The following is a 14114-nucleotide window of genomic DNA, read 5'->3' as shown; positions in this document are numbered from 1 at the left end:
AGGCTTTAATATTTATTTTGATTCGGTTTAATAATTATTTTTAATTACTTATTATTTTAAATTATTTTAAAACTCTGATAATTATCCTTAAACTTTATAATTCATAATAAATTCATTCTAAATCAAATTTTGGCATATAATATCTATTATGTTTTAGAAAATTATTAATTTTAATTTAATTATATTTTTAGAAACCAAAATTTATTTTTCTGGTTTATTTCTCTATTATTTAATTAGTTGACTATTTTGTTATTATTTAAATAATTAATAAATTATTTTTTAAAATTATTTTGAAATCTTTCTTTGAGTGACCAGAAGATCTCTCACCTATATACATGTATGTATACACATTGAATTATTTTGAATTACTTTATTTTCAAATTTATATATTTACATATTTAAATTATATATCTTTTAAACTATTTTTAAATTATATATAGTTTAAATCCCCTAATTTGGAGGGATTCACTCATGAAATTTTAAACATGGATCGTGCATATGAATAGCATTTATGGGGAAGTGGATTAGTGAATGCTTGAGCTCCAATCATTCACTAATCACATCATTAAGCATGCTAAGTTATTTATTTACTATCTTTTACATGTGTAAGATGCACGAGCACCTATCCTAGGTCCTCCTAGATCTAAGGACATGGTGTGTTTTATTTTGCTGTATTTTCCCTTCATATTACCCTAAGGGTTAGCCTCAAACTTTAGTTAAACTTACTTAACGTAGCGACACTCTAAGGTTAATAATTAAGGACCTCTCTAGCAAACCTAGAAAAATTCTAGGAGTAAGGATAGATCCCTGATTGATATGAAAATTTCAATATTTAAACTTAGTGATATTGTAAACCTCCCAAAAATTTTTAGGAATTTTTAGGAGCCTTTAAACCCCTTAATTAACAACCCTAATTTAACCTTTAATTAAGCCTTCATAACTTCAAAAAATTTTAATAAATTTATTTTAACTCAAAAAATTACTCATAATATATCAAACTCTTCAAAATTTAATGCTTAATCTTATATAATTAAAAGCACCTTAATTGGACTTCAATCTAAACCTTAATTTAATTTTAACTAAAAATCACCTTTTTAATTAAATCATTAAAACTTATTTAAAACTCTAAATTTTCTCCAAACACTTGGGAACATCTCTTTATGTCATTTTTGACCTTTGGGAGTAATTTCAAGTAGTTTGAAGTTGATTTGGATCAAAACCCCTAAAATGCTCCTAATTAAACAATTTTAATAATATGTTAATTGCCGCAACTTTAAAAATTTATAACAAATTCTAGAAAACTCCAAATTTGGCAAACTAAAAGGAATTCAACTCTAATTAAATTATAGTATTTATTAAAAATATTATATTTCTAGAAATCAACTTAAATTAAAAATTCAACTCTTCGGTCAATTGTAGTTCATTAACTAGGGCTTGAAACTTCTAAAATTCATTACACTACCTAGAGAATTCTAAATCTTGCAAACTCATAGTCTAACTACTCCTCTTAAGGCCTAATATTTAATAAAAATACTAAAACCCCTAAACCAAGTATTCAAGAGTGAGGTATTTCAAACACTCGGTACCCAAAGAGAAAAAGAAAGGCTCGTCATAGAGAATTTCTTAGTCATTTGAGTATCCTTCTGGAGGATGAACCCTACGGAGCCCTAAGGAAGATGATATGAAGGAAGAAGATCTGGAGGGGGATGATCCACTTGAAGACAAAGACTTGAAGATAAAATGTCATACTTTTAAGATTTGCATCATTCAGTAAGATTAAAATCCATGTTATTGTTAGTGGGGCCTAACCACCATTACTTTTCTGTAGACAATGGGTTGTACTTGTACGTCACTTGCCATAGACTTTCTTTATCTACTTTACTCTGTTGATTTATATTGATGTATTTACATTAATTGTGCAGTAGAACTTGCCTATTTTTCTTAGGTTTATTTCTTGCATGTGTTCGGCCTGACTTCACTAGGCTCTTTAAGGACTAAAATCTTTTTCTACTCATAATTAAAAATTAATATTTTAGTAATTAAATAATATATAAATGTATCGACCTAGGAAATAACCAAAATCTTCTAAAATCACATGTATATTATTGCATTCCTCTCCCTCATTATAAGACACTTTCCCGCCTACGGGTAGAGTCTGAATAATATGGCCTATGAGGATGAGGTATCAAACTTTGGGAAGCCCAGTCTTTTCAAAAAATTAATTTTATTAGACTTTTTTAAATTCAAAGAATTCATGATTTTGAGACCTTTCAACTAGCATATATTGCATTAGAAACTAACTAAATTAAAATTTTAATTATATTAGCTCTAAGAGCATTTAGCCTACATAAGTTTAAGGTCAATTAGAAAATTCTCTAGACATCGGACTTACTTCCAATAACTGAACTACCTGCCCATCTTTCATAGAGATTGGATAGCACATATTTTATATACTTAGTTGGTTAGCTGGCTTTCCTTTTTAAGTAGGATATAAGTCCATGATGCATTAGCTAGATACGAGTATTAGTATTGGGTGTATAATACTAAATCTACTCTAGATTTAAGGTTCAAGGCTACTACATTGGGTGTCTTGTAGTATTCCTAATCAGTGGGTAAGTTTTTTTCTTCAAGGGTTATAAATCTTACCTATCTATGTTATATGGATGACGCCACCTCTAACATTTCCCTCTACATGCTTTGAGTGTATTGTTTCCTTTTCTATATAGTTTTCTTTTTAGTGCCTTAGTCCCTCCATGTGTTAATCTGAACCTTGCATATTGACTAAGCCGACTTGAATCCTTTCATTCCCTTTGAGTATGATTTCCTAGTCTCTAGCTCCTTTGTGCCAATCCATTCCTTGGGAAAGAATAATATTAAATCCTTAATCAAGAGTATTCTAAGGCTTTAACCTGAGATGTAATTATCCATGGGAGCTTGCGCCTGTGGGAAATAGAACCCAACCATCAAATAAACCTTGCTTGAGCTGATGTATTGGGTGGGGTGAACCCATTATTTTGATTAGGTCATGTATATTATCACTCATCGAGGTGTGTTGGAAAGAGTCGCTATCTATTGAGATAGTTGCTACTTAGTTTTGCATGTTTGATATTCTTATAACTTGTATATTTTTTATGATTCCAAATATTATTAATTTGATTATTATTTCTCCTAACATATTTTGGAAGAATTATTTTTCTTTTGTGTACATTTTAGGGAAATCATACTCTATATTGTTTAAGACTTTAAATCAAGATATGTTTAGAGTTTATTATAATTGAAGTCTGTAATTTTTATTTTATTGAGTATAAGAGTGTATGATTGTAATTGAGTAGCTGAGCACACACACATCGGGGGAGAGTTTAAAATTCATATTTTTTAAACTGATCATACTGTACAATATTACTTCATACAGGACAATCTGATCAGTTATTTTCCCTGATGAGTAGTTGAAAGAACAAAAAAGAAAACTTTTTAAGTATGGATCGTACATAACAATCCCAGTACATACATGCTTTCATAAGTACGAATGTCTCTGGTTCTAGAACACGTAAAAATATTTTTTCTAAATATGGATCGTACTGTATGAACCTAGTTTGTATATGCTCTCACAAGTATGAACATCTCGGGTCCATTCTCGCTCAAAAATATTTTTTTATAAGTATTGATCGTACTATACGAACCCAATTCGTATATGCTTTCACGAGTACGAACGTCTCGAGTTCCAGGTCACTTATAAAAAAATTTTTTCTAAGTATGGATCGTACTATACGAACCTAGTTCGTACATGCTTTCATGAGTATGAATGTCTCGGTTACCAGGTCGTATAAAAATAATTTTTTTAAGTATGGATCGTACTCTATGAACCCAGTTCGTACATGCCTTCTGGAGTATGAAAATGTGAGGTCCCATTTCATTCTGACATTTCGTACAAACAAATTTTGAAATTTTCTAATTGTTCGTCCCGGACAAACTTCGTTCGTACCGAATGATGATCGGATATGAAATGATTTCATATCAATTCATAATAGGTTCATACAAAATAGTAATTAAACTGTTCATATGTATGAAATCTGATCGTACTATACAATCGTGTACTCTCAAAATTGTAAAATTCAATTTTCTAGATGGTTTTCATATCTTTTGTATAAAAGGTCCATCAAAAACTGATTTTTCAAGGGCAATTGAAGGAGAGAGTGTTTGAGAGAGATTTCTTGCTAGTGAAGGGTTCACAAGGTTACTCAAAGGTAAGGATCTCTATATGATTTATGTTTTTAACTCTTCCTCTTATCTTTATAGATTACTTGTGAAAGGATGATGGTTCTCTGCCACACCAGAGATTAGTTAAAGAGAGTTTTGTAACGGCTTCTCTGCTTTATTATGGGGGCTAAAGGAAAGTCACTTTGGTAATAGTATAATACCTGAATAGGGAGTCTTCAGAGAGTGGATATAAGTCGTGTTTAACCAAACCACTATAAATTTATGTGTCTTTTAAATTTTGCATTTTACTTACTACAAGTTATTTACTATAGTTGAAAAGTTTTAATTTTAAAACTTAAATTTACTTCTATAAGATTTTAATCGGTTGTCTATAAAAAATAATAAATCCAAGAAAATTTTAAATTATTAATTCACCCCCCCCCCCCTCTTGATTACCCTTGGGACAATAGCTTATGTTTAATAACCTATACGAAATTAACATATACTACAGGCCTAAGATGACTATAAGGGTCTCTAGGGCTCACAGAAGGGGGCAAGCCGTCACCCATAAGGCTAAGGCTTCGATAGTGAACTAACCTATGGCCAGCTACCTAAACATGCTAAAATATATATTAAACTAAAATCTATTAATGAAATGTGTGTGTTGTGTAACAATTCTGATATATAATTAGATGTCTTTATAAGTAGTAGTGATTATACTTGACCATGGCGTGCCCACTTAAGAGTTCCAAGCAAATTATCCACTGATTCTCGACCATGCAAGATCCGATGTACCTCTTAAGATAAAATAAAAGAAAAATATATGGGTGAGCATAGATGCCATTCAGAAAAGTAATGTAGGTAAATAAAAAATATAACTAATAAGAAATTCAATATTAGCATTTATAAAATATATAAATGATATTGCTAGAATACAAAATAATATGAGAGTTCTCTAATTTGGGGAGAGAGATTGGCATTGAATAACAAAACAAAACATCGGCCTAACTTAGAGCTAAAATTTGTGTCCTAACAAATAAGTCTAGGTGTGTGTAATAGATTGTGTGGTTTTGGGTATGACCTATGTTGAATAATTTGATTATAGTTGCTTGAGCTTGATTTGTTAAAGGCCAAAAGAGAAATTTTAGTTTAAGTTTAAACATTAGTATTTTAAAATTGATTTTAGAGATTAATTTTAGTGTTTAGTTGATTACCACATTTGTTGCTCACCAAGGCCGTGATGTTTATTTCATCTCCTTGGGGCTAACTTAATAGCCTTGTGGCTTGGGTTACCCAGTGGTAACCAATTTTGTTAAATTAATTTAGTTGATTGTAAATTAAAAAGAAAGGTGAATTAAGGGATTTATTAATAAAGGAGTTTGTTGATTGATTTTAAAATGTTAGAATAAGGTTTGAGCTTTAGAAGTCTTTTATCTTAACAAGTTTTAGTTTGGGTTTGCTTTCCTAATTTTAGTCTACATCTTTTAAATTTTAGGTTGGTTAGAGATTGATTAATAGATTGGTTAAACTTGATTTGAGTTTTACATTTTAGTGATTATGAACTTTAATTATGGTTTGATTTAAAGTTAGGTATTTTAATGCATTTTGATTAAGATTAAGAATGATTTTGTGGGTTGGTTATTAAAGAGTTATAACACACTAAACCTAGGAAAATATGTCACTAAGTTTTTGTTTTGATGTCTCTATCCTATAGAGAGCATGCATCCTAAGTCTATGTTATCTAAGACTCGATACTTAATTTTTCTCCTTAGGTGTCACTAATGTTATTAGGGACAAAAGAAAGTTCATTTCTAATTCTTTGGATATTCGTACATGTATCAATGGGTTTAGGAATCTATAAATAAAATGAGACAATAAGCAGAAAAATAGTATAAGGGAGAGAGGTAAAGAGAGAGACAATAAAATGCCAAAAATAAAGAAATAAAAAATTTATAATAAAATAAATGTAAGCATCTTACTATTGGGCATGCCTCTTCAAAGCCAAGCATGCCCCTAAAATGCCCTTCACTCAAATTCAATGCAATATGAATAAGAGAAAAGAGGTCTTGATGCTATTTGATATTCACACATTTCAAGCAAAGCACTCGAAACATCCAACCTAATTACCAGCACTATTTCCTAAATAAAACTCAAAGTTGCGAAGGAGAAACACGCTCCCAAAATTAAAACCCGAACAAGCTTTCACTTCGCATTTACCCAAACTCAACTCTAGAAGCAAACATAAAGAAAAGAAAGACAACTCACACGAAATATCATTTTGTTCTAACAAGGCTTAGAGAGCCCTTCAACATGAAATCATTCACAAAATTCTCAAAAGCCAAAATTATGTGTAGAACCTCCCAAACAAAGCGACAAAACCCCCCTTTTTTATAAGAAATTCACCAAAGCTCTTTCCGAAACAAAATAACCAAGTGATTTTTCTTTTGGCATGGGATAAATTCAATAAAACTTTCTAACAACAAAGTTTCATGAGACTTTTCATTATAAAACATTCACAAAGCACATAATAGATTTTTTTTTAGGCAAAATGATTCACAAAACTTTTCTAGCAAACAAAACTCAAAAGACCCTTCGACATAAAACAAACCATCAATCTCTCAAACATGAGGCAACTCCTAAAAATTTCACATAAAACAAATTCAAAAAACTTTCAAAGAGTTTCAAAATTCCACACTATATGCTACCAAAACCTTCAAAGCAAGCCTTAATTTAAGTTTACAAACATGCTTTTATCTCAATATACATAATGTTGCAAATCAAGTGTTAAGTGAGTTGCTATTAGCATGTTTTACATTCTTGCAATTTATATAGTTTTGATGATTCCAAATATTATTGTTTTTTGTGTAGTTATCTCCTAACACTTTTTGGATGATTTGTTTTTGCTCTTGTGTGTACTAACATTTCAAGAAAATTGAACACCAAACTATGATGACTTCAAATCGAATTCAGCATACAATCCTTTGTAAATTAAAGCTTTAAATTGTTTTTTGAATTGAGAGGGAGTGATTGTAATTGAGTGAATAAAAACACACACACACTTAAGGAGATCTTACAAAATTTATACTGATCGTACGGGACGAACCTAGTTCATACGGGACGATCAAGTCAATTATCTCCTCGTAGGAGCAATGGAATGAACAGAAGTTGAGGAAATTTTTCTAAGTCCTGATCATCCAGGACGACATTATTTTCATCCCAGGATGAGTTAGGCTCTGTAAAAATTTTGTTCAGATGAAATCTATAATCATGTAAGGATGACTTGGGCTCTGTAAAAATTTCGTCCAGCAAAATCCAAATCATCTAGGAGGAATCAGGGATGTTCTACTCTGCCCAAAACACCAAAATAGCCCTGTGACATTCTACTTCCACCTAAAGTCATTCATATTGATTTCCTATTCAAGGGCTCATGTGAGTAAACTCGAGGACGACGACAGGTTTTGAATTTTGGGGAGATTGTAGCAGTCAACCGCATTTCTTGATTTGGGAATAAATTCAAACTCACTAGAAAGTTAATTAAGCTCTAATTAGAATTAAGTGGGGTTCATAAGGCTAAAACCATATCCAAACCAAACCTGACTTGACTCAATTCAGATCAACTCATACTCAACTCGACGTAACCAAATTAATTCAATAAAAAAAATCAAACTCAAATTGACGCCGATTTGGATTGAATCGAGCTCGATGAGGCTTAATCAACTCGATCAAACATGCTCGAGGGCAAATTAAAATAAAATTGAGGTTAACACTTCATCATTCTAATATGCTTAAGAGTTATTTATTATCAGAATCATTTTCTTTTAGTGCCATTATTCTCCCCTTTTTATTTTCTCCTCATCATTTTGCCTTTGAATCACCCCTTACTCGTAAGCAATGAATGATCCAAGTAAATTATTAATAAAGTAAACATTTAAATCTTTTGATTCAATAATTGAAGTTATTTTTATATAATAAGAGCTAGGAAAAAAATGTAGAATTTTATTGACCTTTTCAATATTTGATAATTCTCTACCTAGTGCATGTAAGGATGTTACTATCTAGGTGAACCTAGTGTACATTTCAGACACAATCTCGCTAGGTTTCATGCAAAAAAATTTGTAGTCATGCAGAAGAATGTTTAGCCTATACTGTTTCACTTCATTGGTTCCCTCATCTCGGTGATACACAACCTATCTCAAATCTCTTTTCCAGTAGTGTATGTAGAAACTCACATATAGTCTTTAAATTTTAAAGCACAAAAGAAATAATTCAAACACTTAGCATTCAACAGCACAAGTTCCTAATCGTCATTGCTCAATTCATTAAAGGGAATATCAGTTTTAACACCATTAACAATATGCGATGATAGTGAGTAACCAGTTTGAATCATATGTCAAATTCAGTAGTTAATGGATTTCAGAAATGTGGATATGTGAATTGTCCAGAAATTAATAAGATGTTTTCAAATAAAGATGGATGGGTTATTGAATAATCCTCTGCAATTTACAATTACCAAAATATTCCAACTATAATTTATCTCTAGATTTTCTAAAACACTATTTTTGAGACCCCGCTCTGATACCACTTGAAAGTATGAGATGCACATTAAGGGGGATGAATTGGTGCTTTTAAAATAATCCTAAGTAAGAGTACTTTTTTTTTTCAAAACACTTAGAAATTAGTAATTTTATTTTTTGTATGTGGAAGCTAACAAATAAAATATGCCTTAAAAATAGTGATGATGAAATTCTAATTATTACAATAGAACATAGATCTCAAAAATTTATTAAGCAGTTATAATTAAGATGAAGTGTAAAAATTAAAATATAGAAAGTAAAATCAAAACAAACACACCAAATTTTTTATAGTGGTTTGGTCAAACCTTGACCTACGTCCACTCTCTAGAGTATTGCACTAACATAAAGTGACTCTCCTTTTGCTCCTGCAGCAAGGCGGAGAGGCCCTTGCAAAAACTATTTTTCACCAACCAGGTGTGATAGAGGATGCAAACTCCTTTCATATATATAGAACCTTGACTCTTTTTTCTCCCTCTTAGAGAAGGCAGAGAACCTCAAGGACCGACTAAGTAGCTTCTCTCCCTAGAGAGCTCCCATAAGACTTACCAAGGCCATAGGAGGAGCAAGCATGTCGCTAGCCCAGAGAAATCATGTGATTCCCCTCACACTCAAGCTCATCTTCTCCTTCCTCTCACAAAACCTATTTTTCTTCAAAAGCTTCCTCTCAGAGTTCCTTCTTCAACCACGTTCCTCTCTTCACATCTATTTAGGAAAAAGTTAAATAATTCATTTTATAATAGGCTTCAAGAATCTCTAAAAATTTAAGGTAGTCATCACTGTTCGTACAGTATGATCCAAGTTCATACAGTACGGTCAATTCAAAACTAGTTTCATCCAATACAAAAGAGAATGAATATTTATAAATTTTCAACACATTATACAGTATAATCTAGATATCATCTAGTACGATCTATTATATTTCTTCTATTCATACGGGATGAATCGTGTGAAAATTGAAAGCCATCTTTATTAATCTACCCGTACTGTATACTTTGTACAGATGGTTAATTAATTTCAAGTAGTTCGTCCATTATGATATTAATATCATACGTATGATTAGAATAAAAATTTTTATTTCGTCTGGTATGATTTATGGGATGACCAAATTTTGTCTATAGTCTTCATAAAATACGATAATGATTATACAAAATGAAATAAAATCACTAATTAATCATAATTTAATTGCCTAATTATGGGGATTAATTTTAGCTTAATTTCGAATGATCGTATAGTATGATTGTAATCATAAAGTACAAATAGTTCAAAAATAGAATTCTAAATCTTACTTAAATTAATCTGGTGGCTAGGATTTTCAAATTAAAATAAATCATGGTTAATTAATAATTTTTGAACAGTACGATTAATTCACAGAAAGTAATCTTCTAATTAGCCATTAAGCCTATTCTTAGATAATAGATCTTACAGTATGAATAAAAATCGTACAGTATTGTTTATCTTTTAAAAAAATTTATTTAAAAAAATATCCCCCTGTGTGTGTGCATGACCACACAATTTATATACACTCTTTTGTGGCCAGACTCAAGAAATGAAAAAAAAAAACAACAAAAAAATAATACAAATTACATACTTTTTCACATCCTATTCTCCCAATCTTGGTCTTCAACAATCTTGAGCGGTGTGTATTTTACCTGAAATATTAGTGCTCATAGATAAAAATAACATCTAAAATATTTAAATAAGAAAGTAATAATTCAGTTAATATTATTTGTCATCATCAAAATCACAAACTAGGGATCCTGGATTACAACACAAAAAATAACTAGCTGCAGTATCAATTAGGGCTCTAAGGGATCCTACCAATCTAATATAAAAAGTTTGAATTATCAACCAATAAAGTAAGGAATGGTGGTGCACTTTCTAAGCATCTCTTTAAATATCTCTCAACTCTCATAAATAGATTCCCCTTCTAATTGAGTAAAAGAGGTAATGTCATTTCTAAGCTTTGTAGTCTTAGAAGGTGGAAAATACTTTTCTAGAAATTTGTGGGCCAACTTATTCTATGTGGTAAAAGAGCCTAGGGGTAAAGAATTTAACCAATTTTTTTCCTTATCTCTTAGAGAAAATGGGAATAATCTAAGTCTAATGGCATCATCACTAACACCATTATACTTAAATGTTGCATGAATTTATATGAAACTTGTTAAATATTGGTTAGGGTCTTCAATGGAAGTTCCCTCAAACTAAGAATTCTATAGCATGTGAATGATGGCAGGTTTTAATTCAAAATTATTTGCTTGGATGGTGGGTCTATTTATGCTTAGGTGAATTCTGTCTACTATAAAATTTGTAAAATCCTTAAGAAGTCTACAAAGATCTAAGTTTTAAACAAGGTCAAGAGTTTTAAAAATATTTTTGGTTGTTTTAATTTAGAAAGGGTTCCCACAATTTTAGAATCAAAATTTAAATGTGATTCCCCTCTATATCATGTAAGCATGCAACCAAAGATTTGTAATCTATAAATTAAAATAAAAGAATAAAAGAATATAATATAACTAATTATGTAATTGATTTAATAGTTGTCGGTCTTTAAAAGAATTCTACCTGCGAGGAACATAATACAAAGAGTATGACCACATTATAATGTAGGACAAAATAATCATAGACCTTTACACTCTACACAAGTAGGCCAAAAGAGGGTAGATGGGATTATACATATGATTAGCTATAGAGAATAAAGTCTTTACCCTACACACTTCGATGGGTAATAATATGTATAACCCAAGAGTCATGAGATTTCCCCCATTCGATATATTAGCTCGAATAGAGTTTATTTAATATAGGAATCAATTTCTCAAGGGTGTAAGCCCTCATGGTTAATTACATCTTAGACCTCAGCCTAAGAAAAATCTCGATTAAGGATGCTACATTATTCTCTCAGATGGGTTTGGTACATATGGCAATTTCTAAGCTTTCATAATTTATAGGGAAGTAGGGCTCACTTTGGTTTAATCAACATACATGGCTTAATATCATCACCCGAACAGTCTGAAGAAGAGAAACAGGAGAAAAAGAAAAGACAATTGCATTCAAGCATACATGAGAGAAAGATTGAGGTGGTTTCATCCGTGTGACATAGATTGGTGGGGTTTATAGCCTCTGAAGAAAAAAGAGCTTACACACTGATAAGGTATACAGCGGTACACTCATACCTCTATCATTTGATCCTAAATCTATAAGGTAAGTAGTACTATCCACATAGTGCTAACATCTACGACTTACCTATACAATATGGGCTTATATCTTGCCTAAAAAATAAAGCCATCTAAACCATCTAGTCATATAAAATCTATGTTATTCAGTCTGTATGAAAGATATGTGGGTGGTTAAGTTTTAGGATTTGAGGAAGACATCTAGAGAAGTTCCTAAGTGGCATCGTACTTATGAATGGTGTTATACTTCTAAAACTAATGCAATTAAATTTTAATTTTTATTAATTACTAATGCAATGCATGCTAATTGAAGTATCCAAATCATGAATGCTTGAAATTTTTTTAGAAAGGTTTATAAAAATATTTTTAAGAAAAAACTAAGCTATCTCAGGTCCAGCACTTCATCCTCATGGGTCAGATTATCAAGAGTCTACCTTACACGGGGAAGTGTCTAAATAAGGAAAGAGAGAACATTTTGATATGCATTCGATCCTGAATGATTCCAACTATTCCCTATATCATTATGTTTCTATGTTATTTAATTCTTAAAAATTTTATTTTTATAACGAGTAAAAAAAATATTCCTAAAAGAGCCTGGTGTAACTCAAGCACAAGAATATACAAGAAAGAAACCTATGAAAAACATAACAGTTTTACTACACAAATAAAGTAAATAATCATCACATCAAAATAATAGAAAAGAGTGTTCAAAGTCTATGGCAAGTGCTTTATAATATATAAACCAGAGTACAAAAAAATAGTGGGGGCCAGGCTCCACCGATAAAAACCTGGATTCTAATCCTATAAAACGATGCTAGTCTTAAAATGAGGTATTTTTAGTCTTTGATCTTCATCTTCTAGTTTTCTATGGATCATCCTCCTTTGGTTTTTTGGTAGTCCTGTAGAGAGAGTTGCTATTTGCGTGCTTTACATTCTTGCAACTTGTATTGTTTTGATGATTTCAAATATTATTGTTTTATATATCTCCTAACACTTTTTGGAAGATTTGTTTTTTGCTCTAGTGTGTACTAACATTTCAGGAAAATCAACTCCAAGCGATGAAGACTTCAAATTATTCATTTGTAAATTATAAGTTTTGAAATGAGAGGGAGTGATTGTAATTGAGTGAAAAATCACAACACACACTCTTGGGGAACACTTTTTGTAAATTGATCATACGGGACGAACCTAGTTCGTACGGGACGATCATGTCAATTAACCCCTCGAAAGAGCAATGGATCGAACAGGCGAGTAGAAAATTTTCTAAGTCCTAATAGTCCAGGACGAATTTAATATTCATCCCGAGACGAACGTCTCAGGATTCTCACCTTGCACTGTTCGTCTAGACGAAAATTATGATTTGTACCGGGATGAAGCTCTCTGTATGAGATCGTACAGGACAAAATTAATTTTCATCACTGGACGAAACTCTCTGTATGAGATCATATAGGACGAAATTAATTTTCATCCCTAGACAAAACTCTCTGTATGAGATCGTACAGGACGAAATTAATTTTCATCCCTAGACGAAACGCTCTGTATAAAATCATCCCCGGATGAAACCTGTTCGTCCCAGGATGAATTGAACCGACTTACGTCAGTTGGTTACGTCCTGTAGAATTTTGGGAAATGACCTATGTAATAACCGTTTCGTACCGGACGAATATAGTTCGTACGGGATGATGAGCGTGTATGAACATTGTTCGTACCAATATATATTAGGATTATTTCTGAAACTTTAAGTTAAATAGTCCAAGATGATCCACGATCGTACGGGATGATCCACTGCGTATAGAATTAAAAACTTGCAGTTTTAAGGCAGTTTTTCTTGTCTCTTGTATATATACTTCAAATTATACTGCCACCAAATCTTTTTGCTCATTGATCTTAGTGCCTATTGGAAGAAGAGTAAAGGAGAGAGTGAGAGAGAGCAGTCAAAGAAGGATTTCTACCATTGGATCTTAAAGGCTTTGCATTGTGTTCAAAGGTAAGATTTCCTACTTGTGATTTGAGATTACTTCACTCTTTCTCTTTCTTCCTTCTAGATTTCTTGGGAAGAGATCTGTCAAAGAGATCTGGTTCTCTGCCGACACTAGGAGCGTGTGAAAGGACGAAGGATTCTCTGCCGACACTAGTAGAGTGTGAAAGGACGAAGGGTTCTCTGCCCACACTA

Source organism: Dendrobium catenatum, unplaced genomic scaffold (assembly GCF_001605985.2).
Source record: "Dendrobium catenatum unplaced genomic scaffold, ASM160598v2 fragScaff_scaffold_716, whole genome shotgun sequence".
In the NCBI taxonomy this organism is placed as follows: domain Eukaryota; kingdom Viridiplantae; phylum Streptophyta; class Magnoliopsida; order Asparagales; family Orchidaceae; genus Dendrobium; species Dendrobium catenatum.
Note: the sequence above shows the minus strand (reverse complement) of the source record.